Raw genomic sequence first — 15,820 nt, 5'->3', positions numbered from 1 at the left:
GCGGCCCCGGACGCCGGGGAGGTTTCCCGGGGGGGATTTTGGCAGCGGCCGGGCGGCGGTCACGTCCCTTGGCCCGCCGGTGCCGCCCCGCGGGCTGGCGGGGCTGAGGCTGGCGGGCTGCTCTCGGTAGCGCTGTCTCGCACCGGCTCGCTTCGAGTCTCGGGTGTGAGACACGGTACCGAGGAGCAGCCGAACTTGGATGTCATCCTCACAAAATCGAAGTTTTCATCGGCAGATCGCTGCGCCTGATGCTGCCGGGAGAGAGGAGCTGAGGCAGCGGGAGGGATGGGGCTGGTCCCGAGGGACCCTCCGGCAGCCGGGGCGGGGCGGGGGTCGTGCCGGAGCCGGAGCCTCGCACCTGCCCCGGGTACCCGGCGGGAGAGACCCCCCGAGAGAAGCAGCTCTCAGCTCTCCCTCTCCCCCGAGCATCCTAAAATACGCGAACTCCAGCGGAGGGGTTTTTCGCACATCACATTGTCCGTGCGCGCCGCTTTTGGTTCGGAACTCCGGCTCGCTGAAGGCGCTGGCAGGACGTGGGGAGATGCATTTCACATTTTCATTCTCTGCTACATCCATTCCTTCGATACACTCGCATCGGGTGAAAAACGGCAGCAGTGGAAGCTGCTGGGCTCAGATCTGCTTTAGCAAGCCCGAGTGTGGGTACCCAGTCCACAGCCAGGCTGCACGCTCAGCTCTGAGGGGTCTGTCCAGTATCAGTGAACCCTTTCATTTACATAAATTTATGCTCTGCTCTCTGCTCAAAAATGTATGCACTATGGCACATTTTCGTGTAATGCTGGTAAAATAATACATTTGATCCATCTTGAATAAATTAATTGCATAAGTTACATGGTCTGAAATAGATGGGTAACTTCCACCAGTGCTTAAATTCCCTGCAAATAGTAGAATTTATGGAAAAGTGAATATCATTTTAAATAGGCTCAGAGGTTCATGGAGCTCATAAATTTCAAGGACATTGTTTTTCTTTAGAGGGATACTGCTATTAGATGTAATAAAAAGTGCTTGAACTTAACCAATCTCTATTTCTTTATATTCAATTCAGAGGTGTTGAATTGGCAATTGTTGTTGGAGGTGGAAGACTTTGCACAGCAGGATTAATATTGTATGAAAAAAATTACCAGTTTGACTACTTTTTTAGTTGTAATGAGGAAAAGCAGTAAGATACCAATTTAAAGCACACTAAATATTAAGAATTTAATCCTAAATATAGAATATGATTGCTTGAGTGCTCCGGAGTTCTCAGCCTCTCTCAGTGGTGGATGTGGCAGCCACTGGTTTGTCTGTGGGCCTGGCTGAATGAAGTGTAGGCGGGAAGTCCTGTATATTTGGATTGGGTTTTTCAGACCAAGTTTGCTTTTCTTGATTAAAGTTGATATTGAATCAGCTTTGGTTATCTGTTGTCTTAGGTGCCAGGGACATCATGCAGTATGTAACAGCATGGCATGCAAAATGTTGCTTTTAGTGGATAGCAAATCTTTTTTATGGGTTTGAATGCCCAACATAAGGACACAAGCCTGAATCCTGCAGTGATCTTCGTGCAGAATGAAGCCAGGGTTGTGGATGTCCATTCATGCACCTCTGCAGCAGCCAAGATCCATGGGACACGCTCAGCCCTGGGCAGGGCTGGACCAGAGGTTGTGTCTGACTTAGATTTGTGCTGGAAACCATTCTTAGTGCAGCAGTGTGGTGTGGCTGTGGTCCTAACAAAAGAATATTACAGTTTCAAAGCTGTTTATTGGTTTTTCAGGGTTGCAGTTGCAGAGTTGGTGCTGTGGTGAGCATGGGAGGTGGGGAGAAGACAAGGGGTTTGTATGTTCACTCTGCTTTTCTACATCCCACAGCACTCTCATGGGCTTGCACATATGGAAAATGAGGGCTTTAATAAATCCATCGCTGGCTGTGTGCTCATGTTTCACATTGCATGTTGCTGGTGAGCTCCTGTGAACTTGTAGTGTCACTACTTTTGACACCTGGGGTTTATTGACCTGTTTATATCAAGGAGGTGTCTGCTCTGAGAAGGGTTTCCTGAGGCAGCCGGGCCAGCAGATCTTTTCTGGTAGGGAAGTAGAAAATCCTAGAAAGAATAAGGAGTTGTACCAAGATCTTCTAAGTGTAAATCTCTTTCCTGCTTTCAAAGTCTGGTTTTACAGACTTTACCAAGAGCAATCATACCAAAGGTGAAGCACTTCTGGTAAATTTATAGGCTTGTGACCCAAGATGGGATTTCAAATTACAGCAGGCTAATGCTGGGGTTCTCCACTTTAAATAAAAGCTTGGATTGACTAACTGAAGCATCCACAGCCATCACCCTGTGGATAATTGGATACAACTTCATATCCAGCACTTCCTCTGATAATACTTTTAAACCAAGGCTCCCCTGGGACAAGGCATCCAATAACAACTTCCATTAGCAGTGCTAATGATGTTTTGGCATTCGGTTTGATAAATTAGCCAGATTTATTCTCACCTCGCTGCTGAACGATGAGTCATATTTATTGCAAAAATTACAGTTTTATGTTCAGGTGATATATCCGCAGAAAGGAAAATAGCTGTAAATTATCTCTATTTCTGGAATGCTCTATCCAAGTGCTCAGACTTCTGTCATTCGAGCTCTGTGTCAGGAGTTAATGTGGCTCCTTCAGTTCCCCTTAGAGGACAAAAATGACTGTTTTTCATATTGTTGCTCTTAAGAGCTGTCTTGGGGTCTTGGACAATGATGTTTAGTGATCTTTTTTAAAAGGCACAACCATTTGGTAGTCAGTGGGCACAACAGATTTGAAAAATATAATGTACCTGAATGAGTTGCAGGTTGATGAATGTTTCTGTCTTTGCAGATGAAAAACTAAGATAATTCCTCTAGGTATTACCTTTGTGAGGCTTCAGTCTGTTTACAAGAAGCCAGATGATGTACACCACCTGGTGCTACTTGCTGTTCTTTGTGTGTGCAGAAGAGAGACCTTTGAAATTTATAAAAATTTTCTCCTGAGCCTCTTTTACTCTCCCAATCTGATGTCTTTTTAAAATTGATTTCAAAACAGAAAAAAGTGGGGTTTAGCTTGTTTATTTGTTTTGATTTTTGTTTGTTTTGGTTTTGGTTTTTTTACTGTATATAAATTTAGAATCTACTACATTATTCTTCTTGAAACAGGGAAGGTCAAATCAGACATTGTGTTGTACTAAATTGGGACATTATTTGGTAAGCATTTAAATTACATGTTTAGTAAAAAAACAAGGAAAAATGTTTGCTTGACTGTCTTAATTTCAGGAGTTTACTTTTTCTGTCTCAGGACCAGACAAGTGGCACATTCTAAAAATACATCAGAATAAAAGACAATTATCTGCGTTTTATTTTTTCAGTGACTAAATCCAAAATAATTTCTTTTTTTTTAATGTCTTCATTGCTTTTCTTCTTTTCCCAAAACCAGACTCTGATCTTGTAGTGGGAAAAACACTGATGGATAGCTGTGTCTGTCCAGAGCAGTATTCACCTTAATGAGGTTTTATCAAGGTGAAAGGGCTCTCCCTTGCCCCACTCAGGTCAGTTTGAGCTTGATAGGTCAGGAAGAAACTTGAACTTTTAATCACATACACACAACGATTGCAGTACTTGAAAGGTTTAGTGAAGTGGTTGAGTTCATGTCCCCCACTCCTGTTTGTGTGCAGAGCTGGCTTCAGGCTGAAATAAGAAATCCAGTTCTAGTGAATAATCCAAAATAACTCTACATTTTTCCTGCTTACCAGCCTGGTGGCACTTTAACCTTGCTTTGTTGTGGCTCTTTACCCAACTTACTTGTTTCAACAAGGTTTAACATAATGTCACAAACACTAGGTAAGAAAAGCCAATAGTAGTGGTGAAATAAGGTTATATCATTCTTCCCTGAATATTTCATAAAGAGCTATCATTTGAATCTTAACTGAAACTTTAAAATTCCTTTTCTTACACTCTATGGGGGCCACACTGTATCTGTGCTGAATCTAGCAAGAGCAAGGGGGGTTAGAGGCTTGCAGTACCTGTTGACTGTGTGACCAGCTTCACAAGAAGCTCATAGGAAAATGTATTACCTGTGGTGGTTTGTAATATTGTTCAGGATTCAGATTCTGGAGGAAGGCACAGGATGTGTCATCTTTCAAATAGTACATGTGGCCTTTATTCATTTTCTCTTTGCCTGCTGACTGTTTCCATGTAGTTCAGCCGTGTACCCGATGCTGGTGATTGGCACAAAAAGCCTGAAGCTTCTCTTCCACCTTCACTGCAGTTTTTGTCTTCTGCTCTGAACTCCATGGGGCAGGGGTGAGCTGGATCTTGGTTTTGGTGAGCTGCTCCTGATGGTAATTGAGGAGCATCATTGTCTGTGGCATCTGCTTACCTGCAGGATCTCGGGGAGCATGAGCCACACACATTTTTCAGGGTCTGCAGAGCACATGGGGGTGCTTCTCTGTACCTCTCAAATTCACAAGTGATGAGTGCCCAACAAGTGCCTCACTTTCCTAATGCAGAAAATTTCACCAAGACCCTTCCAGTCCTTTATCCAGCCTCTGCCCTGGGGCACAAGCACAAAGAGTCTCTGCTGGTGGACACAGGGCTGGGTGATCCTGCTGATGCTCTCTTGCCCTTGGTACCCTCCCCTCATGGTTCTGATGCCTTTTTGCAGTGTGCCTTGCCTGCAAAACAGCATGTGGGAACCTGGGCATCATCATACAGCTCCTGAATTTCCAGCATGTAGAGCCCTCCTCTTGCAGGTGGATTGAAGGGATTACTTAATGCAGTAAATCAAAAACTGTGAAACAGGGCAATCTTTTTGGCTCTTCTGTGTTAGAAGGAATTGCAGGCATGCTGTAGGTTACAGAGTAGCTTCAGATATTTGAACATACATATTGTATTATCTATTTTTAAAAACCTTGTCTCTGCTTTTTTTTTTTCCCAGAATCTTCCAATTGAAAGTATTGCTTCAGGCAAACTATTTTGATAATTAACAAGAGGGAGGAACCCTTTTAGCAAACAGCAATGCTGTTTGATGTTATTCTCAAACTTGAAACCCATCATTTTAGCACTTTTTAATAACTTGGGGGCATTTGGAGATCATATCAATGCATTAGTGACACACAAATGTGACCACAGACTCTCTTCCCATGGTGGTAGTAAATAATGCAATAAGTAATCTCTAGAGGGGTATCGTTGTTGTTGTGTTTTGTTGTGTTTGGTTTTTTTTTAACTAATAGAGCTTTGAAATTTGTCTGACCTATGGAAGGACTTGTAGGTGAACAAATGTGCATTTCATCTATTTTACTTTCTTTAACAATGCATCTCAAGACACAGGTGGTCTCACCTGCTGCCACACCTGCCTGTGTCTGTAACCTGTTGATGCTGCCTTTGTAAGTCTTACAGAACCTGTGTCATATTTCAAGTCGATGCATTAGTCACAAAATCTCGGATGTTTCAAACTCTGTCCCTTTCCACTTTAATCATGAACTTCTTTTACGCTTCACTCAGCTGCATCGAATGATGTTCATGAATATATGATAGTAAAAAGAACAATGCTGATGGCAACTGATGATGATAAATTACTGTATTTATCCATTAGGAAGGACATTGGATGACCTACAGATCTGAGGCTGAAGCTAAAAGACCTTTTTTAATCTTTCTTAACACTGCTGGCAACAGCCACATAACTTATTATGTGTTATTTATGTAGAGAATCTGTAAATAGTTTTGACCGATTCTAAGATAAAATGGGTAAGATAAAACCCCTCTGGCGTTCGGAGGATATTGCCTAAGAAAATCAATTAGGGAGTATTAAACAATGTGATAATTTAAGGAAAATAATGATTCTGTAAAAGCTTTTGGGGGCATATTTTAGACTGCCTGGGGCAGTATTTGCGATTTGCAGTTCCTTTGGGGAGGAAGGAAAAGCATTTTGTAGCTTTCTAAAAAACAAACGGGGCCAATATTGAAGTTTTATTTTTGAGAATATGGAGAGAATTCCAATTGCCAGTGGGAGAACTGGCTTGAAGTGCTGGGCAAGTGCAAGAAAGTAAATCAAACACTGCCAGTGTGACTGATCATTCATCCCCTGTGTTTGTTCTCTCTGGTCCTGGCGGTGCAAAGATTGCTGACCTCCTTTCCCCCTTTTCCATCCTAAGGCTTCAGAGCTTGGTTAAATCAAAGCATTTAAGATATATTGGGGGAGTCTTTCAGAACAAGGACTTGAGCATAAGTCCGCCTAATTATGAGTGATGGTGTGCTGCAGTTTTGAGTCTTAAGGAAGAGCCGTTTAAATCAGTGGTCCAATAACAATTCTAAATAAAGACATGATTACTCTTAAAGTTGGGTGACCTGAGTCGGTGTAGTTCAAGAAGGGTCCATTGGCCTGCAGTATGTTGCAGTTGGGTAAGCCCATGGCAGCATTTTAGTTTGGATCAAAAACTTACCAGTGAACAAATCCTGACTGACGCTGATGAATTTTGACTTGCACCCCAGAGCAGTTGCAGGCTGTGAGCTGGATTCCCTTAGGATGAAGTTCAAGAAGCTGATGTGTTCCAGGAGCACCCGTGGGGAGCACCAGCTCTCAGTGGGTGTCAGGTCCTTGGGCTCACCCTGGAGCTGGTCCATGTTACCCCCAGAAATACAGCAGGTGTGCAGATCAGGTCCTGAACTGTGGGAACAAATCACACCAGACTCCATTTTCTTCGTGCAGAAAAGAACCCATCTTTATTCACATAACTCGTTTTTATACAGTTTTACAGACTTCGTGTGTGACTCCAGTTGGTTTGTAGCTTTCTTGCCATTTACTTTATTGGTTAGTAATTAGTAATTGGTTAGTAGTTTACTTGTCTATCAAATTTCTCTATTCTTAAATTGTTTACATATTTTCTTCACTGGTTCTCATGGGATGGATTTAATGTTTATGCAGGTGCTGGTTGTTTTTTCACCTGTTATGTTAATGAACAGTTCACAGCAGGATTGCTTTCACTTGGGAACTTGCAAAGTGCCAGCTTGACAAGGCTAGCCACTGGTCTAGCAGAGCAGGCCAGATTTTCTTAGACCCTTCTTTTAAAATTTTTCTGCCTTACTGCAACACTTAACAGGTATGGCTTTGCAGTTCTGATGCTCTTCCTTTGCTACACAATTAAACAAACATAGAAGGTGATGATACATGCATATATTTAAAAGCAGCTGTATGATTTTTGTTTGTTTTTTTCACTTGGCTTAGGCTTGGTACAACTACATTGCATGACTTTGTTTTTTTCATTGCAGCACTGGATCTGTTTCTTACATGTTTGTATGTATTTGTTTGCTATTTTTCAAACATACCACTGGTCACTGCCTCCCCAGTCAAGACAGAAATATACTGACATGAATGAGGAGGTGCAGGTGGTGGAGAGGTCTCAGTTTCACAGAGATGCTTATGAGGACCACTCAGAATCTGAAAGAGACAGCAGGAAACAAAAGGAGTGTTTATAGTAGTATATAAACAAAGGGTTTATAGATCATATGATCTTCTGTAACTGATTTTTTTTTTCTTAGCTCTCCATAAGTGGATGTATCTGAAAGAGTTCACTAACTTGAAAGAGAATGGAGATTATGAAAGTGAAGGTGAAAAGCCCTTGTTCTGTTCTTGGCTGGTTGCAAAATTTCTGTGTGATTTAGGTAGGCCCTTGAAGGCTGCAATTTCAGAAATAATGTCAGTGTTTGAGGTGTGTTGTTGTTTTGGGAATTTGAAATGTCAGAGTTGCCTGGTGGCCCTCCAGTGCACATTTAGGGAAAGCTGACTGCCTTTTTAGAATTACTGAGCAACGCCAAAGGGAGGTGGCTCATGTGTGGTGGTCTGTTAGTAGCTCACTGGTATTTGTGTACCTTTGTGAGAAAACCAGTAAGATTAAGAAGTATCCTCACAATCCAGAGGAGCTGTGGGAAGGCTGGTGTTATTGGTAGTTGTCTAAGGGTCTGGATTTCTGCCCTTCAGGCAGGAACCTGAGATGATATGAAATGCAGTGGTCACAGTGGTTGTCATTTAGGGTGCAGTTGCTGCTCCCAAAGTGTTGCACTTCCATGTGTCTGTGTTTGCTATGCCAGTGGAGCAGCCCCACAGGTGCCGTGCTGCTCCTGCTGAGGGGTTTTGGCATTTGGTTATTACTCGCCCTCAAGACCATCTATGCAACCTGGAAATTCCAGGTGGAAGATCTTCTATTTATTTCAACACAGATTGTGTCTGTGAATGGAGTCTCACGTGAGAAAATTTTTGTATTCCTGTAAAAAGAGACTGTATTAGAAAATCACTTTAATTTCATTTTCTTATACTACCCATTCTCCAGCCATTATTCCAGGAAAAGGGTAAATAAAGAGCATACTTTGAAATGTTGGGTATGATCCAGTAGAGCTTTCAATTATTATCTGTGAGTGGTTCATAGCGCTAAAGGCAGCATTTTACTGCCTAATTCTATGATTTTGGGTAGAATTAGTATTACCTGTTTATCTAACCCCAGCAGATTTGGGCTGTAAATTCCTCCTCAGTTCTTGCTGCCAGCACAATCTGAGCAGGATGGACTCCTAATCACTCTCCCATTTTTCAGTGATCTGTGGCTGCTGAGGACCCAGCTTTCATACCACTGTGAGTCTTTCCATCATTTCTAGGAACTTGAACTTGCACTGGTAATAAGGAGGAGAGGAGCAGCACACCAAAATTGTCAGCAAATTGCAACAGACCTGAGAGAAACAGGGTTTTGTTTTCTGCCTGTGTTGTACTTAGAGTGCTCGAGTATGGAGTAATGAGCCATAGTCACATTTACATGGAAACACTTCCCCTAATGAGGGGAATGGCATTATCTATTTCACTGTAGTGGATTTCCATTAAAAGCAGGACTTCAGCACAGCCACCGTACAAAATGTGGGCTGGGATGAGCTTGGTGGAAGCAAGGCACATAAATAGGAGGGATGGGATGGATGAAGTGGGAATCTCTGGCTGTGACCAGTTAAGGGAGAAAACAGACACAGTGTGAGAAATCCCTTCCAGGTGCTGCTCTGCATTGATATCGAGTGCCTGATCTTGCACAAATCATAACAAGAAATAATAGGTATATAAAATGGAAAGAAAAGGAAAAAGGGAAGTGAAATAAGGAGCATATTTTTCAAGACAGGCAATTTAACCTTTGGGATAGAAATGCTGAGGTAAGCTTTGAACTCTGCACCTTTTGGTGTCTTGAAATCAAAAATAGCGTCCAGAAAGATGCCCAAGGAAAAATTTTTGGCCCTTGGAGAAAGGTAGTATCCCAGGGAAATGTAATGGGTTGCAGTCTACAGGAGATGGAATGATGGGGATGCCTTGGTGAATCAGTGAATTACTGATAGATTTACTGTTGTTGATAGTCGATACAAATGAACTCCTACGAGATACAAAAAACAAACCTTTATTACAATGATCTCTCTTTTTCCCCCCCTTTCTTCTGCTTGACAATGATAAAAAGTTCCTCCTTTCCTTTTTGTGTGCTACTGCAAACCTTCGTTGTAATAGGAAATGAAGAATAGGTTATCCTATATCTCAGCTAAAGAGAGCTTTTCCTGAAGAGCTGCAGACTGAAGTATGGAATTCTACCAGCTTCCATGCAGCACTTGACAAAACTTAATAAATATTTACTCTGGGGTCTGAAAGCTGCAGCTGTGACTATGGAAAGGATTTCAAAGGCTGCACTTTGGCTGGATGTGGTCAGCATTCATCCATGACCTGGCATTAACTCTCATGCCAGGACCTTGATCTGGCTGTAAGTGCTATGCAAATTTTTTTTCTTTTTCTTTCTCCTTGAGAGAGCAAGAATTTGAGTAGTACAGCATCTCACTTGCTATAAAGATTTTGAGGAAAGGGCTTATTTTTTTTTTCTTTTTATCACATACCCTTTTTATTGCAGTGGAAGCAACTTGATGTGTGTCTTCCTTGCAAATGTGAAGTACGGTGGTTGGGTTAAAGCAGGCACAAAAACCCAGGAACACTTGTTTGGTGGCTGTAGCAGGTCCATGTTGGGCTGCTAAACATGGTAGTGTCCACCCACTTTTCATGGAGTGACTCCATCTCTTTGATGGATCACTTGTTCTGTACCTCAGGGAGGTGTTTTCCTCCCAGCAAGTCTTGTTTTACAGCTGGTGTGTTGGGACTCACTTTTGAGACACTGCACATGGTAGGCAGACAAAGTCTGTATTTAAAAGTATTTGTAGAAGCAAGGTTTAGTCCCTGAAAATGAGTTAACTGGTTCTACAAAGGCTCTTGGATTTAGCAGACAGATTACTGGGAGGCTTTTGCCCTTAAGGAGTTTCTTGAGGTTCTTGGTGTGGAAAAAGCTGTGCTTTGAGATTAAATTATTCAGGTGTTTTTCAAAGTAATTAAGGCTTCTAGCATTTAATGTTTTATGTATGCAGGTTAAAAATGAAGGTTGAGTAAATCACAACAAAGGGAAGTTTATTCACAAACGACAGACAGTAATGTCTCTTTTGTGACTGGTGGAATGCTGTTTAGCCCACTTCATTACATTGAATATTGAACCATTATATTAGTGCCATTTTTTCTAAGTGATGGCATTGTTAAAAAGCAGGCAGTAGAATTTGATGTAGTACAGTGCTGGCTGTGCTAAATAGTGCAGAATACTTCTTTTTTTCTGTCAAGTATCTGATTTATAGACAATTTTTCAGTTTGTGTTTTTGAAATGGCCAGGTGAGCTATACAAAACTCAGCAAGACCAGGAGGCAGGCCAAAGTAATGATTTTCTTGTTGGAAAGTGATAGGCATGCCAGTGTAGCATGTAATAACAGCAGGTTTTACAGAGTGCTGCAGAACAGTAGGAGTGTGGAACAAACACATGTGTTATATAAATTAACTGTGCATGCATTTCTGCAGAGTTCTGGGTCACAGTAACTCATTCGTACTTTCTTTTTGGTTTTTTTGTTTGCTTGTTTGATTTTTTTCCCTTCTTTTTTCAGCTACTGAGAGTATCAATACATGAACTCCTTCAACCTTTTAAAAACTTTACCTGTCTTATCTGCTCTGGATTGAGTACTTTGTGCTTTGGATACCTATACTTGCTATTCAGGAGTCAGTGAATGGTCTTTGAAATCTAACAGCAAATCAGACCTCACTGTTGCAAATTCTAGTGTTGTCTCCCATTATTCTCTTTCCTATCAGGAAAAACCAAGAAACACCTATGACACAAATTTAGAATATCCCCTATGCACTGTGTCAGTGTGAGGCACCTCATCTGTGCCAGTATTTATTAATTATTCTGAGTCTGCTTTTTAAAGGGCTACTTCCATAATAACACTGAGGTATTTTACTCTTCTGATAGTGTTCCTTGGTCATTGTGAAGATTTGGAGGCATATTTTGTCCATAATTTTATTTTGGTTCATAATTTTGATCCATAATTTTTGGATATTTTATGTGAGCACACAGAAAGTCACCTTGTCCTGTGTGTCTTGTTTCCCAAGCATTGTAACAGCTCATTCCTCTGTCTGGGATCCTCCAGTTTCTCTTTCACAGCTTCCAGGCAGGTCTGGGGCCTCTCTTAATATTGTCTGTAAAAAATAAAAAAAACAAAGTTGCTCAAAATTATCTGTGCAAAGCTTAGAATGGGTTAGAAGAACTCTGGTTGTTGGGGAGAGAGACATTTAAAAAGTGTAAGTCCTTTAAATTTCTTGGACATTTGAGGAAAATCCATGAAAAACTAGTGAACTCTGTGAAATACCTTAAGGTACCCTTCATGAGTTTCTGCTGGTCCTGGAGAAAGCAAAGGTATTTCTTAATCTGCAAAGGTTTCACAAATGGAAACTTCCAGGTGATATTAATAGACTTTTTCCACATGGGAAAAGATTCTCTCTTTGTTTTTGCCCTACCTTGCATAAAGTTGTTTTTGTATTTTATTTTAATCAGTTTTGTTTTTTTTAAAATACAATCAGAGAAAAAGAATGTTCCTATGGAGATAACATTTTCATGTTATGAAAGTGTAAGTCTCCTGCAAGTCGACCTGGATGAACCAATGACACTGCAATGCCCTTTCTGTTTTTTTTTTTTTTTTCCTTTTTGTTTTGTGCTCTATTTCTTTGTTATTCCTGTCTCTGTAACTCTGTTTGCTATGAAAAAAACTCCTTGTCTGTTATGGTATGGGCCCTTCATGCACTTTATGGATTTAGTTTTTAGTAATGCTTATGAAAAATACATCTACTTTCTGATCATGCTGCAGTCTTCTGAGACTTGGAGGTGTCTGTGCCTTACCTTGAAGTGTTTGAAAACATCTCTCAGTTACCAAGATTTAACATCATTTGGGAAAAATCAGAAGTTAGCTGGCTTTTAAGATATTGCCCAAAGGCAATGCATTCAGCATGCAGCCTTCTCTGATGCTGGTGAAGAACAGAATTTGAGAGTCTCCAGAAATTCACCTCCAGCATAAAACTTCTAAGTAAAAACAGGACTTGGAGGGTGCCAAGTGGTTAATCTGGGTGAGGATGAGTTGTTTTTACCAAGAAAAGCCTGTTCTTTTATGGACATCTCAAACAGGGCTCTTGGTACAGAGGCCCACAGCTCTGAATCTGTCAGACTCACTGAAATATCCCATATTTTTAGTGTACAGGGTTGTGGAACCTTTCATTATTTATCTTCAAAACAGCTGCTGGTTCTTTGAGGGTAAATTCTTCAGCTGCATGGCACCAAAGACTTTGTTTCTGTGGTTTTGTACCTCAGCAGTTGTAGTTCAATTCTAAGCCTTTCTGAAAGTTTTATTTATGTTGTGACAGGACTTCAATTGTCATCCAAGATTGAATTGAAATTGGAACATCGAGGGAAACAAAAGCATTTTTCTGCAGTCTAAATAGATAGGATAAGTATCAAGTGGATGGAAATTAATACTGTTATCTCCATTTTCCATTTTTCTGTTTCAGTTTTCCTGAAATAGCTGTGAATTGGTGTGATTTGACAAAGCTACCAGCAGTTTACATTTGCTGTCTCTGAAACAGGGAGAGAATCTTTCCAGATAGACAAGAAGGGAGGGAAGAGCATTTCATTCTCTTGAAGTGATTAGATTTTTTAAAAAATCACTACATAAACAGAATATTTGCAAACAATCCCATCAAATTGGAAAAAAGAGGCAGCTAGTTGTGTATCAGGAAAGGAAGTAGCTGAGGGTATCCATGTGATTTGGCTGAAAAGATTTAACCAGAACGTTAGGATTATTTTTATTGTGGCCTTTCTTGCTCAAGGACTTTTGGTGATTATTAATAATTCAATTAATATAATAAATTAATTTAATTGCATATCTTTAGTGTACCATACTGTGATAAGTTCAATCTGCTGCAGTCTGTGTTACAATTATTAATATATCCTTCACTTGGAGAGTTCATCCTGAATCCACTGCTGGTATCTTGACCCCCAGGATAAGTTCCTGTTGTTTGGGCCATGCCAAGTGTTGAGCTGCTGTGGTCCTGCTTTCCTGTAGTGCCCCAAAACCTTGGGGATCAGACCCTGAGCATGGAGCAGTGAAAAAAGCCTCTGGAAGCAGTAATTGGAAGATGAACCAGTTGGTGCTTCTGACAAGGATTGTGAGTGCATTCATCCCATTTCAAGTCTCTGACACTGACTTTTTGTCCCCTTTTTTGGATTCACGCCCAAAGAGTCTTTAAAAAACTTGTAAAGAGTCTAATTCTGGAAGAAACAGAATGGTTTATTTTGGGTTTTATTATTTTGCCACTGACCAAGAGAAGCCTTTTTGTGCCTGGATTTATGATTTGTGGACATGTATAAAAGCTATTGCTTACTCTTCTCCCATGGATTACTCATCTTTTTCTTTCAAAATACACTCACATTCCTGGAAGTTTTCCTAGTGCTTGCAGTTGAAACCTGAAAGTTTGGAGACATCAAATCACTTGTGATACTAAAGCAAGCTGTAGCTGGATGTAATGATAGCTGCTTCCCGGGAGGATTTACATTTCGGATAATGAACATTTGTGATGCACTTTGAAATGATACAGTGGTAGGTGCTTTGAAAATGTTCCCCAGAACACTCGAAGGGCTCATAAACATGGAGCTGCTACTGTTGAGAGTTACTTAAGGTTTCATCTTGGGACATGTGTTGTGTAAATTCATTTGGAGATTTTATCGATATTTTCTCGGATATTAAGGAAACTACTGGTAGCCCTGCTGCTCAGAGAGTAGCTGAGTTCTGATTCAGCATGCTGTGGCTTTGAAGGAAGCAGCCTTACAGGAGTTTATCTGTTTTTACAAGACACTGAACTGGTGAAGCTGGATGTGATCCATATTAATCTTTGCTTCCAAGCAATGCAGCTTAGAGCAAATAACCCTTTCCTCTAACACCCCCTGTCCTCTGCTGTATAAACCAGTTTTGGGAGGAGTAATAGAACAGCAATTAAAAAACTTTAATCCACTCATCCCCAGCCTTTGGACATTAAGATAAACCACCCAATCCTATTTTCCTTTTCAGAAATATTGCATAATAAAGCCACCAGTTGTCTGGATGTAATCTGCCTCTCGCTGCTGTGCTGCTGGTCAGAGTGAAGGGCTCCTGCAGTGGTATGTGGGATTGGATAGTGATACACCCATGAAATAAATAGAAAGAAAATATTACAACAGTTTGTGGTAGTTTTATAATATTGTAGTCACAGATTTTAGACAAGGTGTTGGTAATTTAAAGGCTGGGAAGAGAGGTATGGCATGGATGGGTCACCCACTGTGCACCATGGCACAGACCAGGGCATACAGAAAGTGTGTCAGGTCCTGTGAAATTTGGGTTGTACCAACACCCTGTGTTATGATCTCACTTCTGACACCTATTTAATGTTATGATCCCACCTCTGATACCTGGGAAGAAAATCCCAGACTGAGCTTGCAAACACTTTGCTCTGGAGGGTGACTGATCAACATTCAGAAATGCCAAACGCTCACAACATCCAGCCTGATGTCCTTGGGGGTCTGAAAACCACTTTAAGGCAGAAACGATTACAAACCAGTAGACAGTAGCCAATTTTTATGCCACTGTGACAAAACCTTTTCAGATAATTGCATGAAAATACAACTTTGAAACATGCATTTTCTGTATTTCTAGTGCTATTTATTAGATATGCATCAAGTTGTTAGAATTAATCTTCATTTGCAAATTCCTTTGAAGCAAAGCACTACGATTCTGACTGCATCATTATTAATCCCTTGAGTTTACCAACATGTGGACATCAGAAGGGATGCTGTTTTACTTTGATTGGGCTTTTATGAAGAGAAAACAGCACATGCTCTGTCCATCTGCTTCATTCAACTGTAAACACAATTCAATTTTCTAACATTTTATGCATGGGCATTAAATATTTTGTGGACTTTGAGTAGTTGTCTGGCTGTTGTATTTTTAAAGCAAGTTTAATCTTCTATTCTACGTTTCTGGGTTGCCTTCTGTTCTTTCTTCTTCTTCTTCTTTTTTTTTTTTTTAATTTCTTTTTAATTTGAAAGTCTTACCTGACTTTAAGCCTTAGATGAAGTTCTTAAATCAGCAGGGAGGATTAGACAAATTTTAGGTATTTCAGCAGAACAATTCAGGTCATCAGTCTTTTGCAGTTAATTATAGAGGGAAGCCTGGGTGACTTTGCTCTTAAATTAGACACCTGCAATGATCATGAAATGAGCCTGGATCTTAGCCTGGTGAAATGATTTCATATCCCAGTACAGGTGGGTTAAATCTCCAATCCAAAAATTTTTTTTTTCTTCATTGCTATTAAAAATACATTCTCAGAGTCAATTTTTATGAACATTTCCTCTGCATAAAACATAG

At 40.7% G+C, this 15,820-nt stretch overlaps 1 protein-coding gene across 3 annotated transcripts in view; it reads left to right on the top strand.

Moving 5' to 3' along the window:
- Positions 1-15,820, top strand: part of DPP10 (dipeptidyl peptidase like 10) — a 434,900-nt gene that overhangs the window by 192,171 nt on the left and 226,909 nt on the right. The gene's annotated exons all lie outside the window — the stretch shown is intronic.

This window comes from Taeniopygia guttata, chromosome 7 (genome assembly GCF_048771995.1).
Source record: "Taeniopygia guttata chromosome 7, bTaeGut7.mat, whole genome shotgun sequence".
Classification (NCBI taxonomy): domain Eukaryota; kingdom Metazoa; phylum Chordata; class Aves; order Passeriformes; family Estrildidae; genus Taeniopygia; species Taeniopygia guttata.
The sequence above is the reverse complement of the archived record's forward strand: the minus strand, read 5'-3'. Positions and strand labels throughout refer to the sequence as shown.